The sequence below is a fragment of the Dipteris shenzhenensis genome, chromosome 20 (assembly GCF_047967505.1).
Source record: "Dipteris shenzhenensis isolate YYH24624 ecotype China chromosome 20, Dip_SZ_1.0, whole genome shotgun sequence".
NCBI classification, from domain to species: Eukaryota; Viridiplantae; Streptophyta; class Polypodiopsida; order Gleicheniales; family Dipteridaceae; genus Dipteris; species Dipteris shenzhenensis.
The window spans coordinates 12,265,025-12,285,303 of NC_141615.1; positions in this window are offsets into that span (position 1 = coordinate 12,265,025).

The window sequence follows — 20,279 nt, forward strand, 5'->3', positions numbered from 1 at the left end:
ACAATTACACCATCAAGTTTTGATGGTTTGCATCTCATCATTAACATTGGTATGGCAATCAATGCACCACAATGAGCTACCTCGAATTTGAAGTCTTCTCACCAATGCATTACAGCATGCCATGGCATGGCCCTAAAAGTGGTTCCGTGATTGGCTACACATCACTCCTAAGAATTTTAATTTGAAAATGATAAATTACATTTAGAAGGATTTCAAAATCTACATAAGGAAAATACATAGTTTAGAAAAATTTATAGGTAGAGGGTTTTATAAATACCTTTGAATCCATGTGCTACATAGGGTTTTTACAAGATGAATTCCTTAGTCGTGCATGCATAATTGTTTGAGAACTTTTTGAGTGTACTTGTGTTGTGTCAACATAATACCATTTGTATCTCTCCAAGTTTCTATGCCAAGAAACAGTGGAGGCTACCCATGTCTTTCATGTCAAATTTTGATATGAGTTGATTTGCCACTACAAAATTGATCCTTCAAATCTACTTTCAAGCTCAATCTATCACAAGTGGAATTGTGCCACTATGCAATATCAATGATCTTGTATTGTCTACTCTTGACTTATGGTAACTCCCCTAGATCAAATTTGATTGGGCAACTATTTTCTTTACCCAACTATTGTGTTAAAGATGCGGTATGAAGTTGGCGAGCTTGTTGTGAAATGTCTCCTTATAGTGCCCAAGATCGATAAAGTTTTTGTTCAGAATATGAAAAGTTAGTACCAATCATTTTTTCAAATAGGTAGACATATCACCCTTCAAATGATATGACCATTGGAAGAGGCAATTTATAGTTTGCGTACCTATATTTTCATTTAGATTGAAACAAGATTGAAACTAATCCTAAGCATGGATTGATGTTGATTAATTGTTGGGGAGACTTCTAGGATTACTATGAATGCTTCCTTGTATTTGGTACTATCTTGAGGGTTTGATCATGGTTGCCTCTTATCTGTGATGCATGTTTCTACATGGCTTTCATGAGTGTACTTTGGATTGTCCATTCGAGTGAAAGCATGATAGGGACTCTAAAAGATAACTATTTTTGGCAACAAATAAATGGTACCATCTTGGTATTAATTGTGTGCTTGTGAGTGCTTTGATTTTTGTATCTCAAACTAGAGTAGTTTTAGGTTTTATGTAAAAATTTTAAAAGTTTATTTTCACAGAAGATGTTAGTACTCTTGAATTTTAGTACTATTTTTGTTGAGATCCCTGAGACTCCGAGCGAGAGTTTTTGAGTTAGGAAGAAACTGATCGAAACCTACCAAAATGAATTTAGTTTTTTGTGTGCCTATTAGTGCAAAAAGTCATTTGAGCATGGTGTAAGTACACATCATCAAACTCTAGATGCCCACTACAAGACTAACGTTACATAATTTATCCATGCTGAAGAGTCTCCTACAAGCTCCACAAATGCAAAATAGAGAGAGAGAGAGAGAGAGAGAGAGTCTCTTTACCTCCTACTATCTCACTCTCTCTCTGACTCTTACTCTTACTCTTACACCTCTCTCCTCTACGCTCTCCAACTCTCCTCTCTAATCTCTCCTCTAACTCACTCTACCCTCTCTAAATCTCCTCTCTTACTATCTCTAAGTCTCTAATTCTCCACTCTTAACTTTCCTGGTGCTACTCTAATCACTAGCTTGAAGCTATTGCTCTACTCTTTGCTATTGCCCATTTGCCTCTCGGAGCTTGTGCTTTGCCATTATTGTTGCTCTTGTGCCTCGAGCTCTCTATCCATATCTCAGCCTCTCTCCCTCTACCTTATTCTCTCCATCCTCATAAGCCTTTCCTTTGCGTCTTCCTAACCTCATCAAGAGTCGTAATGTCTTCTCCCTAGCCAGAGGCTCCAGCATTAAAGTCCCCATGCAGGTGTGAAGTTTGTAGTTTTATTGAAAAAATCATTTCCTTGCCTTTGTTAGAGGCTCAATTCATCACCTAGTTATAAATGCATAGGCATAAAGATCTATTAATTTTTTAAACTTAAAACAAGTTGCATCATCTTGGCCTATTTTAAGTAAAAAACTTTAATAATTCTTTGTGCCTATGGAGTGTAACCTTGTCCTAAATTAAACATAGAAAAGCAAGTGAAATTTTATATGTTAGAACAAGCTGCATTGGCACGCCTTGTTTAAGCATAAAAACTTCTTTTGGTTCTCTATGCTTGTTGCTCTGCTTGAAGACTAACAAAGACGTTTTCAACATTGTTACAGGCACTTGAAAGTGTAAATCTTTTCAATGACCCCCCTTTGAAAAGGCATGCCTATTGGGCTAAACTACTAACCACACCCTTGAGAAACAATAGCCTAAAATGTGTGATCAAGCTCTAAAATTGGTGGAGAATATTAGCCATAGCTACATAAACTGTTTATTTTAATGCATGTAAATAAATCTTATAGATGTGGAATCATGCCTTGCCACTTGATTTGATACGCTACATGACCCCATTTGGCTTTGCCATTCCGAAGATATAGGTTATTACAATTTTATTCTAAAACAGGCCACGTCGGTGCGGCTTGTTCTAGCATAAAATTTTTTCATTTTTAATGATCGACTGGAAGCCTAAAATGCACTCACAAAAGGCACTTGCAAAGGCAAATTTATTTACCCAGAACAGGCCACACTATGGCTTGTTTTAGGGTAAAAGAGTTTGCCGTTCCAATTGCCTTTTGAGAGTGCATGCAGCCTTCCAACAGAGCTATAAAACTAAACTTTTTATTCTAGAATAGGCCATGTCAGAACTTTGATAGCCTATATCTTTTGATTGGCAAATGCAAATGGGGTCATGTAGCATATCAAATGAAATGGCAAGGCATGATCTACACATCTATCATGTTTGTTTCAATATTTATCAAAGTTACATGCATTAAAGCAAATATTTTACAAAGTTATAGCTAATTTTCTTCACCAAGATAGAGCTTGATTGCCCATTTTACGCTATTGTTTTTCAAGGGTGAGGTTAGTAGGATAGCTCAATTACAAACTGCTTTTCAAAGGGAGGTCTCTGAAGATTTCCTTTTTTAAAGCTATGTTGCAAAGATGCATTGAGTTTGACTTGCACTCTTACGTGCACTTCGAAAGGCACTTGGAAAGGCAAAGTTTTTTACCTAGAATATGCCACTTAAATTTGCCACTTTCCTAAAGCACATTTCACATGGATAGGCCTTGCTTTTTTGATGTCTATGATAGTGTCTTAATAAATATAATCACTTCAAATAAACCAATTTTATGTTAAGAGTTCATAGTATCCATGATGGTTGGTGTTTTGAAAAATATGATGGCATCGTGAAAATATGATAACGTTACATGGATCAAAATATGATGATGTCTTGAATACTATGATTTCTTTGGAAGAGTCATCTATTGGCTCTTTTAAAATGTACTCTATAAGAGACCAAACATTTTCTTCAAGTTTATGCAATCAACAAATGGTTCTCATCTTCTTGATGTGGTTAAAAGTCTTCAAATTCAGTGATGGTGATGATGCATGTGAATGCTTGTTTTGATGGGTTTTTGCACGAGTTCTAATTTGCTCAAAAAATCTTGCTTGAAGGTTTTTTGATAATAGTATATACATTGTAGTATGCTTTCACCCATTCTAACATGAAGTATCTATGAATTTGGGCCAGGAGGTGTTTCCTTTTTGGAATCATGTATATTTGCATCCCACATGTGTCGATGTGCTATTGGACCAACTTGCCATACCCCTCTAACTTTGGTCTCCTCCATTCCTGATGGCTTGAGTAATTTTCAAGTTCATGGCAACCCCTGTAATGTCCCATCCTCCTTTTGACTTCATCTCTGGGTATTTCTTCCAAAGTCTTTGTGATGGGAATATTGGTCAGTGATATCCTTTTGGTTTACTCTACATTAGTACCCAAATCCAATGGGGGTGTGATCTGGGTCATTTGGATCTTAAAACTCGTAGATTGAATCATTTTATTCTCTAGCCATTGGAAATTTAATGGGTATCTAAAGAATGTGTGGATTTCAGGGAGAGGATAGATTCATGGCTATAGGTAAGAGATGGAATTAAGTCTAGAATTAAAGAAGATGGGAGATTGTATCACCAGGGGAAGTGGAGGAAGGGCAATAAAAATGGATTATTATGATTAACAGTCTTGGAGGCATTGATGGATGATGTATTTGTGATTCTTGGAGTTGTTGGAAGTTACCTCATACGGATGAAATAAGATGCATCTCATAGACATGAAACAATATGCATTGATAAGTTACGAATATTTGATGGGAAAGATTCCTCTTTGGGTAGTAGGTAGACTATTCATTTATTGCAAAAGCCATCATCATCATCCCTATGATTTATTTCCAAGACACATCTAATCTTAAAACTAATGATGCCAAGAAAAATAGAAGAAAGCTCGTCTAATGAATGTGTAGTCGAATCCAACCTCCCCTACATCATCATCCCTAGGATTTATTTCCAAGACACATACAATCTTGAAACTAATGATGCCAAGAAAAATAGAAGAAAGCTTATCTAACAAATATGTAGTCTACCTCGAATCCAACCTCCCCTACATCACAACTCTCTTCATTGATTTCCTCATATCCCTACCCCGAATAAAGCACCATACTCCTTACCTTTCCTAAAATACAAGCTAACCACTCTTCTTTACCATGTTTCTTTGCTCATGTCATGTATAATGATGATCATCTCATTTAAGGACTTCATTAAGATCTTGGTACAATGTAATATCTTTTACTGGCTACTCTATATTCTCATTGTTTTGATAAATAGGTCTTGTACTGGCTACTCTATGTTCTCATTGTTTTGATTTCTAATTGGAGTTCTAGTTTTGAAAATTGTTCCTTTTGACCTTTCACCTTTGTGCATTTCTCCTTGTACTTATTGTATGTGAAGCTATAGGAAAGTTTAATATCTTGAATTATTGATATGCTTTGGTTTGTGTAGTAAAATTGATCATCTAGTCCTAGTAATTTGGATTAACAATTGGGGTTGAGCATGGATCTCTATGTTGGCATGTAACAATTGTTACTTAGATGATGTACATTTTGTCTCTATTTCTTGCACTTGACGTTTGTAGTCTTTGAGGCTTTTTTTGTAGCTCAATGTTTTTTTTTTGTGTCAATTCTATTTCTTCTTCTTTATGTATCAATCTTCCTTAGAATTACAGTAGTTCTTTTGTGTGGTCATTACAAGATGATTATAAGATGCTTATAGTTGGTAGAGTGAAAGATCTACCTCTTCTTTGCTTTTTAAGACACGTGAAAGGCTGCATTTTTTGTTGTTGTAGGGTCACTATGTTCTATATTGTATCATTCCTACTTTCCTCTAGAGCATTTCAAATAAGAATTTGTTACTGCATCTACTATGAGATGCTTTCTTTGAGTCTTTAAATCTTTGTCTTTACTTCTGACAAGTTAGTTTGGAGTGATGGAATTATTTTCCTTCCATTTTATGTTGCTAATCTTTTGATGCCATACTAGCAAATAGTCCATATATTTTTTGAAAATTTGGATTATAAGCTATTTGATTTGTAATGTTTGGCTACCTCATTTTTATTATACAGTTGGGTCCCATGCATCCATGTCGTATCTTGTTCTTTATTTTTTATGTCAATTTGCTATACAATTTGACTAGATAGCTATGCCAATGTGCTAGTGGAATAGTAGGGTTGCTAACATTGTTGACATGTGTAGCTTGACTAGGTGCAATATCTAGTCTATCACTTAGGTCCATGTAAGATATTGTTGCCTTTTGCATTTACGACCTAATGTTATTTTGTGGTGGCTGTTGTGGTAGCAATTCTGAACTAAGTTGCATAATTTATCTTTGGAGCTCTTCATTGTAATGTTCAATAGTTTGCACCTATTTCGGTTGACCACCTTTGATTCTATCTCATTGAGAGTGGGTTGAGATTCTGTTTTCCATACATGAGATAATAATAAAAGAGAATACAAGTCATCTATTTTGTGGTAAGGCTGGTGGAAAGCTATCCTCATGTTGGATCTTTGAGACAATATTGATGGCCAGTAGATGGGGAATGTAGTTCATACCATTGTGGCTACTTCATATATATTTGGTTATCAACATGGTTATGTGCCTATCCCAATCATATATGTGTCTATTTTCTAAGGAGCATCAGAGTTTTTACAGACATGAATTGTTTTCTTACTCCCTTGCCATTCATTATTTCTGTATGAACTTGTTGCTTCTTTCCACACTGGATTTAAGATCATATCATATCATATCACACCTTGTCACTTTGTCTCGTTCTTCCAAGTGGTAATAAATTCTTGAATTTATAAGAATCTAGCATTTAAAATTTTCAAAGGGTACTTCTTTTTGGGGTGTGCCTAATTGGTAAGTAAATTTTCCCAAAAATGCCCCAAAATGCTCCAAAATGGCAATGAGCGAATGGTAAACCTTTTTTTCTTTATATCTCTCTCTAATCTCTAAGTTCTATCTCCTCTCTCTAATCTTCTCTTTTAATCCGACCCCCCTCCCTCTGCTTGGAATTATCCTCTAGTTTGTCATCCTAGCTACATTGTCTCTCCATTTTCTTCTCTCTCCACACTCTCTCTCACTCTCACACCTAATGGATTATATCATTAGAAAAGCATGAATGTCTACAACATTATAATGGTAATGCGAAGGAAACATTTTCATTCCCCAAACTCCTCTCCCAACCTCTCGATCAAAACTTCACTCTAACCCTTGCAATTCATGATGCTTTCCTTTTCCAAGACCTCTCTACCTATGGTTTTGTCACTCATTTCTTGCACTTGAGCATCATGAAAGCATACCAACACAGTCCTTGTCAATATTGATTTTGAATTGAAATAGCTTCCAATCTTCTCCCCACATGCACGATACAATCATAACATAACCTTCTCATGAAACTTATCATCCACACATGATTTGCAACATCATTGTAACCCCTACAAAAGGGACACTTGCATTTGAGAAACCCCCTTCTAAACCTCACTATTGCACACAACTCAAAATAACAATGCACGATGCTTTCAAATCAAAATACTTCCCACTCCACTCCCTCTACATGCATGATACAACCCTTTGTAGAGGCAGCTTACCATATATGGACGATTGGAAACATCATTATAACCCGTCCAAGGGAACACTTGCATTGGACAAACCCCTTGGTCAACCTCACTATTGTGTGCAACCCAAAATAGCAATACAAGGTGCTTTTGAATTGAAATATCTTCCACTTCTCTGCCCATACATGCATGATAAAACCACAACATACCCATCCTAGGCAACTTATCATCCACCATGCATAATTTGTAGCATGTACAAAGGGGAAAATTGCATTGGAAAAACTCTTGCATATGGTTTTTGACACTCATTTGTTGCACTTGAGCAACATGAAAGCATACCAACATGGTCCTTGAGGGCTCCCGTTTAGGGGTAAGGGAAGGCAGAATAAATGACTAATTGTTAAATCCTAGATAATTACATTTAAATTTGTAAAGTGCGACATCACCTAAATACAAGGAAATGAAAAATCATTGAAGCTTGGAATATTATATTTTTGGACAAGCTATACCGACACTGAAAGCCAAATAAATGACCACATGTTCGAAGACTAGACACCTATTTGATGCCATAAGCTACAACAACACCTAAAGCCAAATGAATGACCAAGTCTCGAAGCCTATTATTTTATAAACTATGTACCTAAGAAACAACACCAAAATCCGAATAGCTAACCAAGTATTGGATCCTTCTAAGATTGATGAATGATACATAGAGTCAAATGATATGACTAGGTATCAAGCTAATTTAAAAATAATAGAAAGAAGCCCTTATAACGACATCAAAAGTGGAGTATTATGACTAGTGTCAAAATGCATACTTACTTATCTAATTGCTCTTGCAACCGAGTTTTATGACCTAGTGTAGAGAGATAAGCACCATGCAAATGCATGGCCCAAAAATGACTCAAATATTATATGATAAAACAATCAATTAACATATTATGCCGAAAGACCAAATACAACACTATGTCAATGCTACTCAATTGTCATATAATATCTATAAGTTGAAAAAGTACAAGTATTGTATGTCTTTATGACTCTAAAAAGAAAAGTAATATCTAAAAACAAGATCCCCAATAGAGCTTAAGTTAAGCATTAAGAATGAATGCAAGACATCATAAATCATGTTTGGTAGCACTCACCGAAGAGGAAGCATAGATGTTGCTTGGCTTTTGAAAATGGCAGATCAAAAAGAGTGAGCATGGTGAAAGGATGAGGGAGAGGAGAGAGATGATCCAAGAGAAGTCATCTTAGGAGACGAAAAGGGGAGCTTGTAGAAGAGAGGACCTCCTTATCAAATTCAATTGATACACAAAGGGTGGCTGGCAAGAAAAATATGAACAAACCAAGATATAAAATTATAGGTGACCAAACATGTGTTTGAATTCAAGATACAATGACTTCATGCAATAAACTTCCTCAAAATAAAACTTATCTAGATTGCATACCCAGGGAATTTCAACCTTACATTTTTTCTATATAGGAAATTTTCCTATTCAGGATACAATGACTTAATGCAACAAGCTTCCTCAAGATAACCCTTATCTAGATTGCATACCCAGGGAATTTCATCCTTATATGTTTTCTATATAGGGAATTTTCCTAGTCTCTCCATGGAGAAATTTTTCAGAATGAAAAAAATTCCTTAGAATCTTCATTTATATCTTTTCTACATAATGAAGATTCCCTATACTATTTTCTACATGGAGACACTGGACCATGGAAGTATGTGTGTAGTTGTTATCTGGAAAACAACAATCTATATGAAGTGATGGACACCCTACAGTTTGCAAATATCTTGCTCAAATTGCATTAATGGGTTCCACCTCATGGGAAAGAAGTGGAGTTGAAGATCCTATAGCCTGAAAGCATCCTACTCAATATTCTTCTTGTCTAGAGACTATGCTTCCACCACATCTAGTGATGATGCCACTACTAATGCAAGCAAGGCATGGACATTCCATGGGATTCTAAAATTGCAAGAAGAAACTTGGAAAATTCATGAGATGATGCCAATGTAGTTGGAGTAGCCTTCCAGACAAGAGATATAGCTCTGATATTAGAATTAGGAGGCTAACTATATGATGCATGTGAAGCTATAAAGGTGTGCTTTGATCCATGGGCACTGTATGTCCCCCTTTATCCCTAAATATTTTATTTACTTGAAACCCTCCCCACATAAATATTCTGCCATCATATACCACTCCCTCATCCCCCCAATAAATAATAATTACAAGTAGAGACTTTATGTATGATAGGACACCTATTGCACCTCAATCATCCTAGACCTCAATCTAAGGAGATTGATATCCACCCTCAATTATCATCCTCCATACTAACCCTACATTATGCACCTCTATCTTAGCTATTGATCTTGATATAGATCAAGGGTCCACATTAAAAGGTGCCTACTACTTCTTAATGTAGCCTCCCCAAAGTCAAAATTAGCCACTTGGAGCCCACCAAAGTGCATCCACCATCCACTAAAGTCATCCTAGGTCTTTCATCTAATCACCATCCACCAAATTAAAGGTACCCATGTCAGTTTACTGAGATGCAATAACACTGGTCAAAATCTTTATGCCATGATGCCTTAGAGTCCTACCAAGCTTCATCTTGTTTCGACCATCCATGCCTAACATACATAGAAAGCCTATGCTATTGATTTTTAATTCTAAATCCTATATCATAAATTCTAAACCCTAAATCCTTTATCTGCCCTAGAATACTAATTAAAAAGTATAATTAATAAATAGATTATTGAACTAGGATTTAGCTAATAAACCAAAGTATGGAGTAAAATGTAACATTCATGGAAACATAGGAAGGCCCAAAACAAGAGCCTCAACGGTCTCGGCAATAGTAATTTTCAGAGACTACATTCATAAAAATGCTTTACCTCAACCCCATCTATTTGAAATGCATCTTCCGATAGGTTTGACAAAAAGATAATTATTTAAGTCTATTGGAGAAATAGAGAGGCAAGAAGGGTATGCTCTGACATCTTTTCACAATTTGTATGCTCTCTGGAAGAAGAGCTTTGGACATGTTAAAATCTCAAAGAGGCAAAAAATGTCAAAGTGCAATGACTACGATGATATAAAGTGAGCACTTGAGAGTTCAATCTCTCCACAACAAAGAGAAGCATACAGAAAAAAGAGAGAATTTCATCATGGACTTGTTTGGCATTCTAGAATAAAATATGCATTTTGGAAGGAGCAAGCTATTTCTCATCCAAATGAGTATGCGTTATTGTAGATGGTATGGATCAGGATACAACAACATTACCTAGATTTGTTAACACCTCACCTAAGCTACAAGGAAAGTACTTTTTGAAGATACATTTATGTGGAATGTTAGTGCATGGATATAAGTGTTTTTCAAACATATGGATTTATTCCTTGCATCTACATGATAGCAATCAAGTTGTGACATCCATTATGAAGGCAATTCACATTGTACATGCTAAAAAAGGTCACCTACCAGTAAATTTGAGAATACAGGTAGACAATTGTGGATGAGAGAATAATAATGTACTCTTCTTTGCATTTTTCTCAATGTTAATCACTCATCAAATCTTCAATGAGATTGAAGTTGGGTTTTTGTTTGTTGGGCACACACAAGAGAATATCGATCAGGTATTTAGTACAATCTCAAGAGCGCTAAAACACAAGGACATAAAGACGATGGATGACTTGATAAGAAAATGTGGGACGCAGGTTGGTGGCCAAAAGGAAGGTGCAGTATGCTCCATGGTTGAAAGGATGTATGATTGGAAGAGCATTATTCTACCTTTCATACAAAAAGGTAGTGATGCCCTCATAGGTCATAGCACTCCACACTACTTTTGTTTTTTGTTAAAGGATGAATAACCAATGATGCAGTGGCAACACTATTCTCATGATACAACATGGGAACCTGAAGAGCCTTATAGTCTCTTAACTTCAATTCTGAGTAACGAAATGCATCCAACATGGGCTCCTATAAAAGAATTCAGCGAGATTTCCAAAGGTGAAATAGAAGGATTAAAAGCTTTTATTACATACAAAAAGGAAATGCTGAAGAGATTTCCTGATTGGAAGCCCTCTTGGATAGAACACACTGCTGTTGTAATTAGGAAGACCTACCAATTGATAAAGGACCTTGAGAAAATGTGAGAAGATGATGTTAAGAGAGAACGCGGCCTTCGTTTGAGAAAATGCGAGAAGATGATGTTAAGAGAGAATGCGGCCTTAGTTTTGGCCAAATGTTGGTAATGACTTGCGCCCAACTTGTGGCCTCTTTGAAAATGAGTTTGAATCGATGTTGCCATGTCCATATTGTGGACCAAAGAAGAGAGAGTTTATGCCACAAATAGACCTAGACATCCATTGTTTTATTGCAATTCGACCATCGAATGATGAACATGAGAATGTGAAGTTATGGGTTGCAAAGTTGGTGGATGTGAGCATGGATGACTAGTGGAGAGCTACAACATTTACAACAGTATGGTATGAGCCACGGGGTAGGAAGGAGAACCATGATAACAATACATTGTATACTAGTTGTCTGAAAAAGGAATGGGTCCCATGTTAGATATGCTCAATGCCCCACCCTCTTGGTAACCACTAGTGGTCCAAGGTGCTCAAGTTGTAAGGCCCCCATATGAGGGGAAGCCATGTGTGAGCTCAGGACACTGGATGGTGGATCCTGACTTGCATGTCAGATGAGCTCTATCAATGAGACCGTTGATGGTAGAAAGGTGATTGTGTGGGAGCCCCTTGCTCTCGTGATGGTATAGGGAATATTCCCTAAATATTTCATGGATGACTAGTTGGTTCCATCGACTAGGTTGACTGGTCAGCTCCATCGACTAGGTTGACTGGTCGGCTCCACTGACTAGGTTGACTAGTCGGCTCCACCGACTATGTTGATTCGACTACCAACCTCATAGCTATAAAAAGGCAACCTTCCCAGTCCATTGTACCAGATCAGATCTTCCAACTAGTAGCTCTTCACCTAGTATCTGTCTAGATCACCATCTAAGCTCCACTATGGGAGTGCACGGGTGGATGGAGCCATCATCTATACTACATCAGTATTGAAGGAAAATTTTGTTCGTCTTCAGTTTGCTGTGTACTCTCTCTTCTTTTTTCAGTTTTTGTTCGGCTGCGCCGTGTAATTTAACATGGTATCAAAACCCAGGCGGCTATAAGTATCGCAGAGTAGAAGAGAGGTGAGGGCTTCAACAGCATACAGAGTGATGGCAATAAGAAGCGGATCAAGTTCAGCAACTGTAGCTGCACTAACAATCTAGGCGTTGAGGATTCACCCACCAGCCTTCACTGAAGGCAAGCTAGATGGTATGAACTACACTCTGTGGAAGTTTAAAATTACTACTATTTTGGATTCATATGAGCTTCTGGAGACAATACTTGGGACTGACCCAGAACCACAAGGAACCCCTGACCCAGGAAAGACCATTCCATCTATCTCTTCTTCTTTCTACCATATTGAAGTCCCCTAGTACGATGGTGTTATCTTTTAGGGTTTTACCTTCCCACATGAGTGCTCTTTCCCTAGTAGAGTTGGGTGCATAGATCGAGTACAGTTGACACTCTAGGTTGAGATGCAAGAAGTCAACCCCTATTTTGTTTTGGCCAAAGGCAGTTAGGATCCCTCCTACCACCACCTGGGAGAGATGCTTGGCAACTCCCAGCACTACCCCCCCTCTACCTTCTTCGTGGTCAGTGCAATACCATTTCCTTTTGTCATCAACTTGTTTGAGTTGCCACCTTAGCTTTGAGCCCCCAACCTTTACTTCCTGAAGTGCTATAGAGTGAGACCTCTACTTCTAATTTATCTTCTAAGAATTGATGGCCTAAGATCATTCAAAAATCCTTGGACATTAAGACTAAGGAAGGTGAAAAGGTGTTGTTTTTGCATCATTGGGTAATACTTTTGTTTCTTTTCTTCTTAAAATTCACCTGCAGTACAAGGTTGAAGCCTCTTGATAGCCTTATCTTCTCTCTCTCTGTTGCTCCTAGCTCCTTGGCCTTCTTGTTCATAGGGGCTAAGTCAAAACTTCATCTTTCATCCTGGATGGTTTTTCTACCTTTCACTAGAGTAAAGGGAGGGTCGTCTCTGCCTAGGGCTTCGTGTTCTTCTCGTTCTAGTTGGTATGCACTCCTGCATGTTTTCTACAAATCGCTCATGCTCAAAGCTATTTGTCCTATTTTCATCATTTGTCTCTCTCGAGTCTCCCTGCTCTACTTGTTGTTCTTTCTTGACCTCTCTCCATTGCCCTTTATCTTTCCCAACATGTTCTTGGTTTTTGGGGTCAACTACGGGGGTTTCTTCTTCTACTTGATCATGTTGCGAACAAGCCATGGGTGTCTCTAGAGTTTCTTTCCTACAGTTATTTCTAGCTGGGCAATCCTTACCGAAGTGTCCTCCCATGCCACAAAGGAAGTTACAAGACTTGGGGTGTTTTTGTAGAAGACTTCCTAGATCAGTTTCGCTCCTCCCCATCTAGAACTCGGATGGCATTTGGTCAGTTTGTAGCTAGGTCCATCAAGACGTAATCTTGGGGGTTTCCTCTCGGACTGATGAACCTTTCGGTTTCCAGAGCTAAGAACTGGCCTAGGGGCCCGCACAATGCTTCAACTTGAGGGAAGAGGGAGAGCGAGAGATCAGGGAATTCTACCCAAATCAACACTTTGGAGAGAGGAGGTGAGTCAGGGTTAAAGGTAGGCTCCCACATCTAGACAGACAATGGCTAACTCCTAATGGTCCACACACTACCTCTGATGCCATTTCGGGCTTTTCAAAAAGGAAGACATGAAAAAATATGAAGAGGGGAGAGGACAAGAGTGGAGATGAGGAGAGAGGGCACAGCTAGAGAGTACACTACAAATGACTAGCTATACACATGACTAGCTGTACACTAGATTTAGTTGAAAACGTAGAATATATACAAACCCATTTAGGGTTAGGGTTAGGGCATCTAATCCTTTTTGGGTTAGTGCTATGCACATATGATCACATGATGTTGAGCATGATCTCTCAACACCTTCTCTCAAGATCAACATCATGAAGTAGGCCTTGCCTCAAGATGATGATTCTGGGGAATCGAAGAAGGACTAAACATTACATTCCATCACACCCCTTTAATGGGAATTTCCTTCCTCTGCATCAAACCAAGAGCTTGTCGGTGTTTCTCAAAAAGCTCTTTATTAAGTGGTTTGGTAATAAAGATGTCTGCAACATTCTCTTTGCTATCACAATGTTGCAGTGTGATGTCACCAAGTAACACTTTTTCTCTAATGAAGTGCTCTCTGACATCAATGTGCTTTGTCCTGGAGTGATATACTAGATTCTTGGCTAATGCCGATTGGTTATCACAGTATATTGTTGTTGGCTTTGATTCATCAAAGTAATCTGTTTCTGACGATAGTCTTCTAGCCATATAGCCTCACATGCACCTGTAGTGAGTGCTCTATATTCTGCTTCAGTCGAAGACAAAGAAATAGTTGGCTATTTGTTCGACAACCATGATATAGCACCTTGACCAAGGAAAAATGCATATCCCTATGTGGATCTTTTGGTCTCATGATCTCTGGCATAGTCACTATCATAGTATCCATGCAACCGTGAATGACTTCCTCTATATTCTATCCCAAACTATCTTGTACCTCTAATGTATCTCAAGACACTTTTGGCTACATTCCAGTTTGGATTTGCCATAAATTGTGCTAGTGAGCTTACTACATAACAAATATTTGGCCGTGTGATAGTCAGATATGTAAGAGATCCGACGAGCTTCCTGTCGTACCTGTCATTGACTATAGGCTTTTCTGAATCTTTGGTAAGTTTCAAACTCTGTTCCATGGGAGTGGCTACAATCTTGCAATTTGCCATATGAAACTTCTTCAGGAGACTGTCAACATATTTGAGCTGACTCATAAAGGTGATGTCTGAATCTCTCCAGAACTCAATACCAAGACAATAGTGCATAAGTCCAAGATCTTTCGTCAAACTCTATAGATAAGTCTTGTTTTAATTTTATGATGAAGCTATCCTTGCTTCCTGTAACAATTAGATCATCTACGTACAAAAGTACAAAGTAATGTCTTCCCCTTGAACTTCGTAGTAGAGAGTATGATCTGCATTGAATTTCATGTATCCCAGATCAGCAAAATACTCGCCGATTCTATTGTACCAACTTCTATGTGCTTGCTTTAAGCCGTAGAGACTTTTCTTGATATGGCAAACCTTATTCTCCTTTCCTGGTTCAACATAGCCTGCTGGTTGTTGCAAGTAGACTTCCTTGTCTAGGTAACCATTGAGAAATGCATTCTTGATATCGAGCTGGTACACATTCCATCTGCTGAGTGTCACTAGTGATATCAAGAACCATATGGAATCCATCATTGCTACTGGAACATAAGTCTCATCATAGTCTTGACCATATTGGTGTGAAAATTCTTTTGCAACTAGTCTGGCTTTGTATCTTTGAATACTTCCATCAGGATTCTACTTCACTTTGTATACCCATTTGTTTGCTATGGCCTTCTTTCCTGGTGGAAAGTCACATAATTCCCAAGTATTATTCTTATACAAAGCATCCATTTCTTCATTCATAGCACTTTCCATTTTGGCTTGTCTACTACATCTTCAAAGTACACTGGTTCTTATGAGCCATGATGGTAGTCACTGAGAGCATAGTTGGTGGTTTCAACATGAATTGCTTTGCCTTTCTGAGCATATGTCAAACTGGCTAGAGGTCTGCTTTCCTTGGTAGACCATCCGAGCTACTATGGCTCTGCTTGGGGTGTTTTAGGCAATTCTTGCTCTTCTTCATCAACCATTTTTGTAGATGACTGTGAAATTGGTGAGTCTATCTCCTATATGTTTGAGGTTTTCCATTCTGATTCAAAGATTACATCTATGGACATAATGACCTTGCTGTTGATGGGATCATACATCTTGTATGCTTTGCTTTCTTCACTATAGCCAACCATGATGCATTTGTGTGACTTCGCATCCAATTTCTTGCGATCATCATCATGTATGTGGGCATATGCTATGCAACCAAATATGCGGGGATCACCCAATGTGTGGCTTATGTCCAGTGAATGCTTTGTAAGGTCTCATACCTTGAATCAGTTTGGTAGGAAGCCGATTAAGCAAGTAGTTTGCAGTGGCTATTGATTTTGCCCAATATTGATTTAGAAGATGCTTCTCACTAAGCATTGCTCTAGCACTATATGCTAAAGTACCATTCTTCCTTTTAGCTCTTGCATTCTGCTAAGGAGTATCTGCACAAGTGAATTGTCTTCAAATGCCGTGACTTCTGCAAAAGTTCATGAATGCTGAAGACATGTATTCACCTCCTCTATCTGAGCTCATGGCTTTGATCTTTCTACTTGTCTGGTTTTCTACCATGGCTTTGAATTCTTGAAATCTGGAAAACACTTCAAATTTCTCTTTTAGAAAGTAGACCCAACAATATCTGTTATAGTTGTCGATGAAAGTCAAGTAGTAAATTGGACCATTGATGTTGCGGGTCTGGGCATAACCCCATACATTTGTATGTATCAAATCAAGAATACCTCGTGCTCGAGAGATACTACTGCCGAAATTGGTTCTCCTTTGTTTGCTGAAGCATCATGCTTCACAAACTTTTCCAAGAAACTGAAGCTTAGGAATCCCAATTGCCATATTCTAATTCCTAAGATCTAACAAGCTCTTGAAATTGACATGATCATATCTCTTGCACCATTTTGCAGATAGTGGCATATGTTGCGGTTGAGCTGACATGGCATGCAAATCTAGTACTGTAGCTAGCATTCTGTACAAGTGTCCTTCCTTGACACCTTTTCCTACTAGCTGAAATCTTCTAGATTTGTCTCTGATAGTGCATTCATCTCCATCGAAGATGACTTGGTAGTTGTGTTTCATCATTTGACCTACTGACAAGAGGTTCTTGCTGAGCTTTAGAATGTAGAGTACATCTTTCACCAACTCTTTCGTACCAGTGAAATTGTTCATAGGATAATGCCTGTCCCTTGAACTGGATTCGCTGTATTATGTACTGTGTAGATGACATTCTTTTGACCTTCTAATGGTTTCAACTCTGTGAACCATTCCTAATGATTTGTCATGTGAGATGATGCACTGCTATCAATGTACCAAGGATCGTGTTGTGCTTGGTCGACTTGATAGCTGAAATCCTCTTTTGTATTGAAATCAGTGTCTAGATACACTGTATCTATCTTTTGCATTTCCTCATTTGCAAGAAACATATTCCCATGTTCATTTGCAAAATGACTGTGACTAGAATATCCACCACGATGATTTCCTTTGCCGTGGAAGTTCCCTCGATTGCTACTGGACTGAACACCTTGGTCGTTTTGCTTCTTGCGGCAATCTCTTTCATAGTGTCCAAACTTATGACAGTAGTTGCACTGGATGTTTGACACATTGGTGGATGCATTCCCTCGTCCTTGGAATCTTCCTTGATTGGAATGATTTCCTCTTTGCTGATGCTGATGTTGCTGAGAATGATGCTGATGTTGATTCTGACTTTGCTGATGATGACCATCTCTCTGAAATGATCTGCCTCTGCCTTTGCTTCTGTATGAAGTTGTGAATGCCCTATAATTAGAATGACCTTTGCATGCATGAATGGCCTACATCCTGAGTTCTTCACCAAGTAAGGCTGACTAAAGTTCTTCCAATGTCAGAATTTGCTGTGGAATGGCAATACTCTAGATTAGATTCTCGTATCCCTCTTCTAATCTATTCAGGATAACTTGAACCATTTTTGTTGGATTCATGGTCTCTCCTACTAGTGTGAGTTTATTGTTGTAGCCTTTGATCCCGAGTACATAAGCATAACCAGTTTCACTACTCTTGCAGAAACTTTGGTTGATTTGGTTTCTTAGTGTGAGAATCTTGGAAGTGTTCTTTGACTCATAGAGAGCTGCGAACATATCCCATGCTTCTTTCGATGTCTTGACGGTGTTGAGCTATCCTAGCATGACATCTTGCACATTATGCTTGATCAGATGATATGCATAGTACTTATCTTTCTTATCCCATTCTACCTATGCTCGCGCAATGGCAGAATCTGCTACAAGTGTGCGAAAATTGTCTGTGTAGCTAGAGATCCTGCTGCTAGTGCTGTGACAACAAGTGGAGTAGAGCTATTGCTGGCTGGATCGTCCAATGGTCTAGGTATAGATCCATTGATGTACTCCCATTTGTCCTAAAGTACAAGAATGTTCTCCATTTGATATTTCCATGTGTCGTAATTAGAGTTGTCTAACTTAGCAGATGCCTCCAGATTGAGTTTGCTAGTCATAGACATGGTGCAAGAAATGTACTCAAAGTGTTGTGAAAATCATTATCTGAATCAACTGCAAAACACTGACTATGGCAAGTGAAATACGAACTGTCGGTGAAGGTAGAACTACAATATATGATCCGATATGAATTACAACCTTGTGGCAAATGATGTTGGGAATAGCCAAGAGGCTTTACAAGGCTGAAATGATGTGACAATGTCATGAAATAGCCAAATAGGATTTACAATGATGGCATGTATGTGTGAAATCAAATCATGTGCTATCTACCCACTGATCAATCGGCAATGCCTCTAAACACTCTGAAGTCTGCTCACTGAACTGATGAACGTCAGGTTTCAGGTAATGTGATGATGTGAAACCTTATGTGAGCATATGAACTGACTCCGAGTAGGAACTAGTCGGGAATTTTGGGCATGGCTTAGATTGGTAACTTGGGGAAATTCAAAGCATCCCCTCTATGGTGATCTAGTCTACTCTGATCTAGATCTATACCAACCATCGATTGATGAAAGAACATCAACTAATTTCTTTTCTTTCTTTCTGTTTATGTGTTGGGTCAAATGCATCAGTGTAGAGGCTAATGTACATGTAGGAAGTGGATTTGGCGGCGAGACTCAAAATTGAGTGATACTTGTGCCAAAATGTATGCATGATGTGAAGAGCACATAGAGCATGAAAAATAGATTGTTTCACCTTTTTATAGTACCCTCAAATTCCTCCTGGATCAAGAGATACGGCTTGATCTAGGTGGAGGGGCAAAAAGAGAGTGAAATGTAGGGGGTGGCAAGAGTCTTCCTACCAGCGTCATATGCATATTCGCAACAAGGTAGTTGATCCATTTGCTAGAATTAAGGGGTTACTTGGAGTTAACTACGTCATCTTCAAAAGCTATGCTAGAGCTTTTGGGCTTAAGGTATTCTCACTGTGGGTTCTTCCATAGAGCATGTGACTATAGATAGCTCTTCTATGAAGCATAGAAGCATTATTGTTGGCAGTTCCATAAAGATAACCATCAGAACACGGGGCAACGATAGGTTGATGTGTTCTGGTCTAAGAAGCAAGATTATCGTGAGGCTGTGGTGAGGTTGATGATATTTCTTATGCTGTCAGTGTTATGATAAAACATATATGAGCCATAGGCTATTGATGGGAAGCAATACTATGCCCCTATGCTTAGAGACAATGGCATAAGTCCCTCTATGGAGGAATACATGTGCATGGTCGACTCAAGCGTGGAGGATTATTGGAAAAGGACTAAGAGGACAAGATCCTCATTGATACTGTCAATGCGACTATCGATATCTTTCTCTAGGGAGGTTTTGGTGGCTGTGGGCTTGGTGACTAGTTTAGTTGCTTGTGGTTTTCATTTGGTCAATTAGCAAGGCTTTGCAAAGCATGTTGAGCTGGCTCTTTGGCTATAGTAACAAGTAGCAATTGTGAAGAAAGGTTTTCTTTGCTTGACTCAAGAATTCTAAGCTGTGGAAAAGGTTGCAAAGCAGGATAAAGAATGTGCATTAAAAAGCAAGGTCCAAGGTCCCATTCAAAGCTCTTTGGCATCTAGTCAATCTTTGGCAAGCAAGGTTCTATCTGATCGTATAGGGGGTTCTATCTACGAGTTCATGATTTCTTGGAAGTAGTGATTTCTATACATTTCAGTGACCTTTGTATTTCCAACAATTATTAGAATCCATTTGTACATGGTGTTTTCTCGGTGTTTTTCTAGTTTTTGGTGATTTGATGTTCTGATGGGATTGTGTTTCTTCTTGATATACTTGCAAACATGACTGTTCATCCAACTATAAAGGCATTTCAGTGTAGCTCTACTAGTCTCATCATGTTTTTGGTGCCTCCACGGAGGAATCGGTCT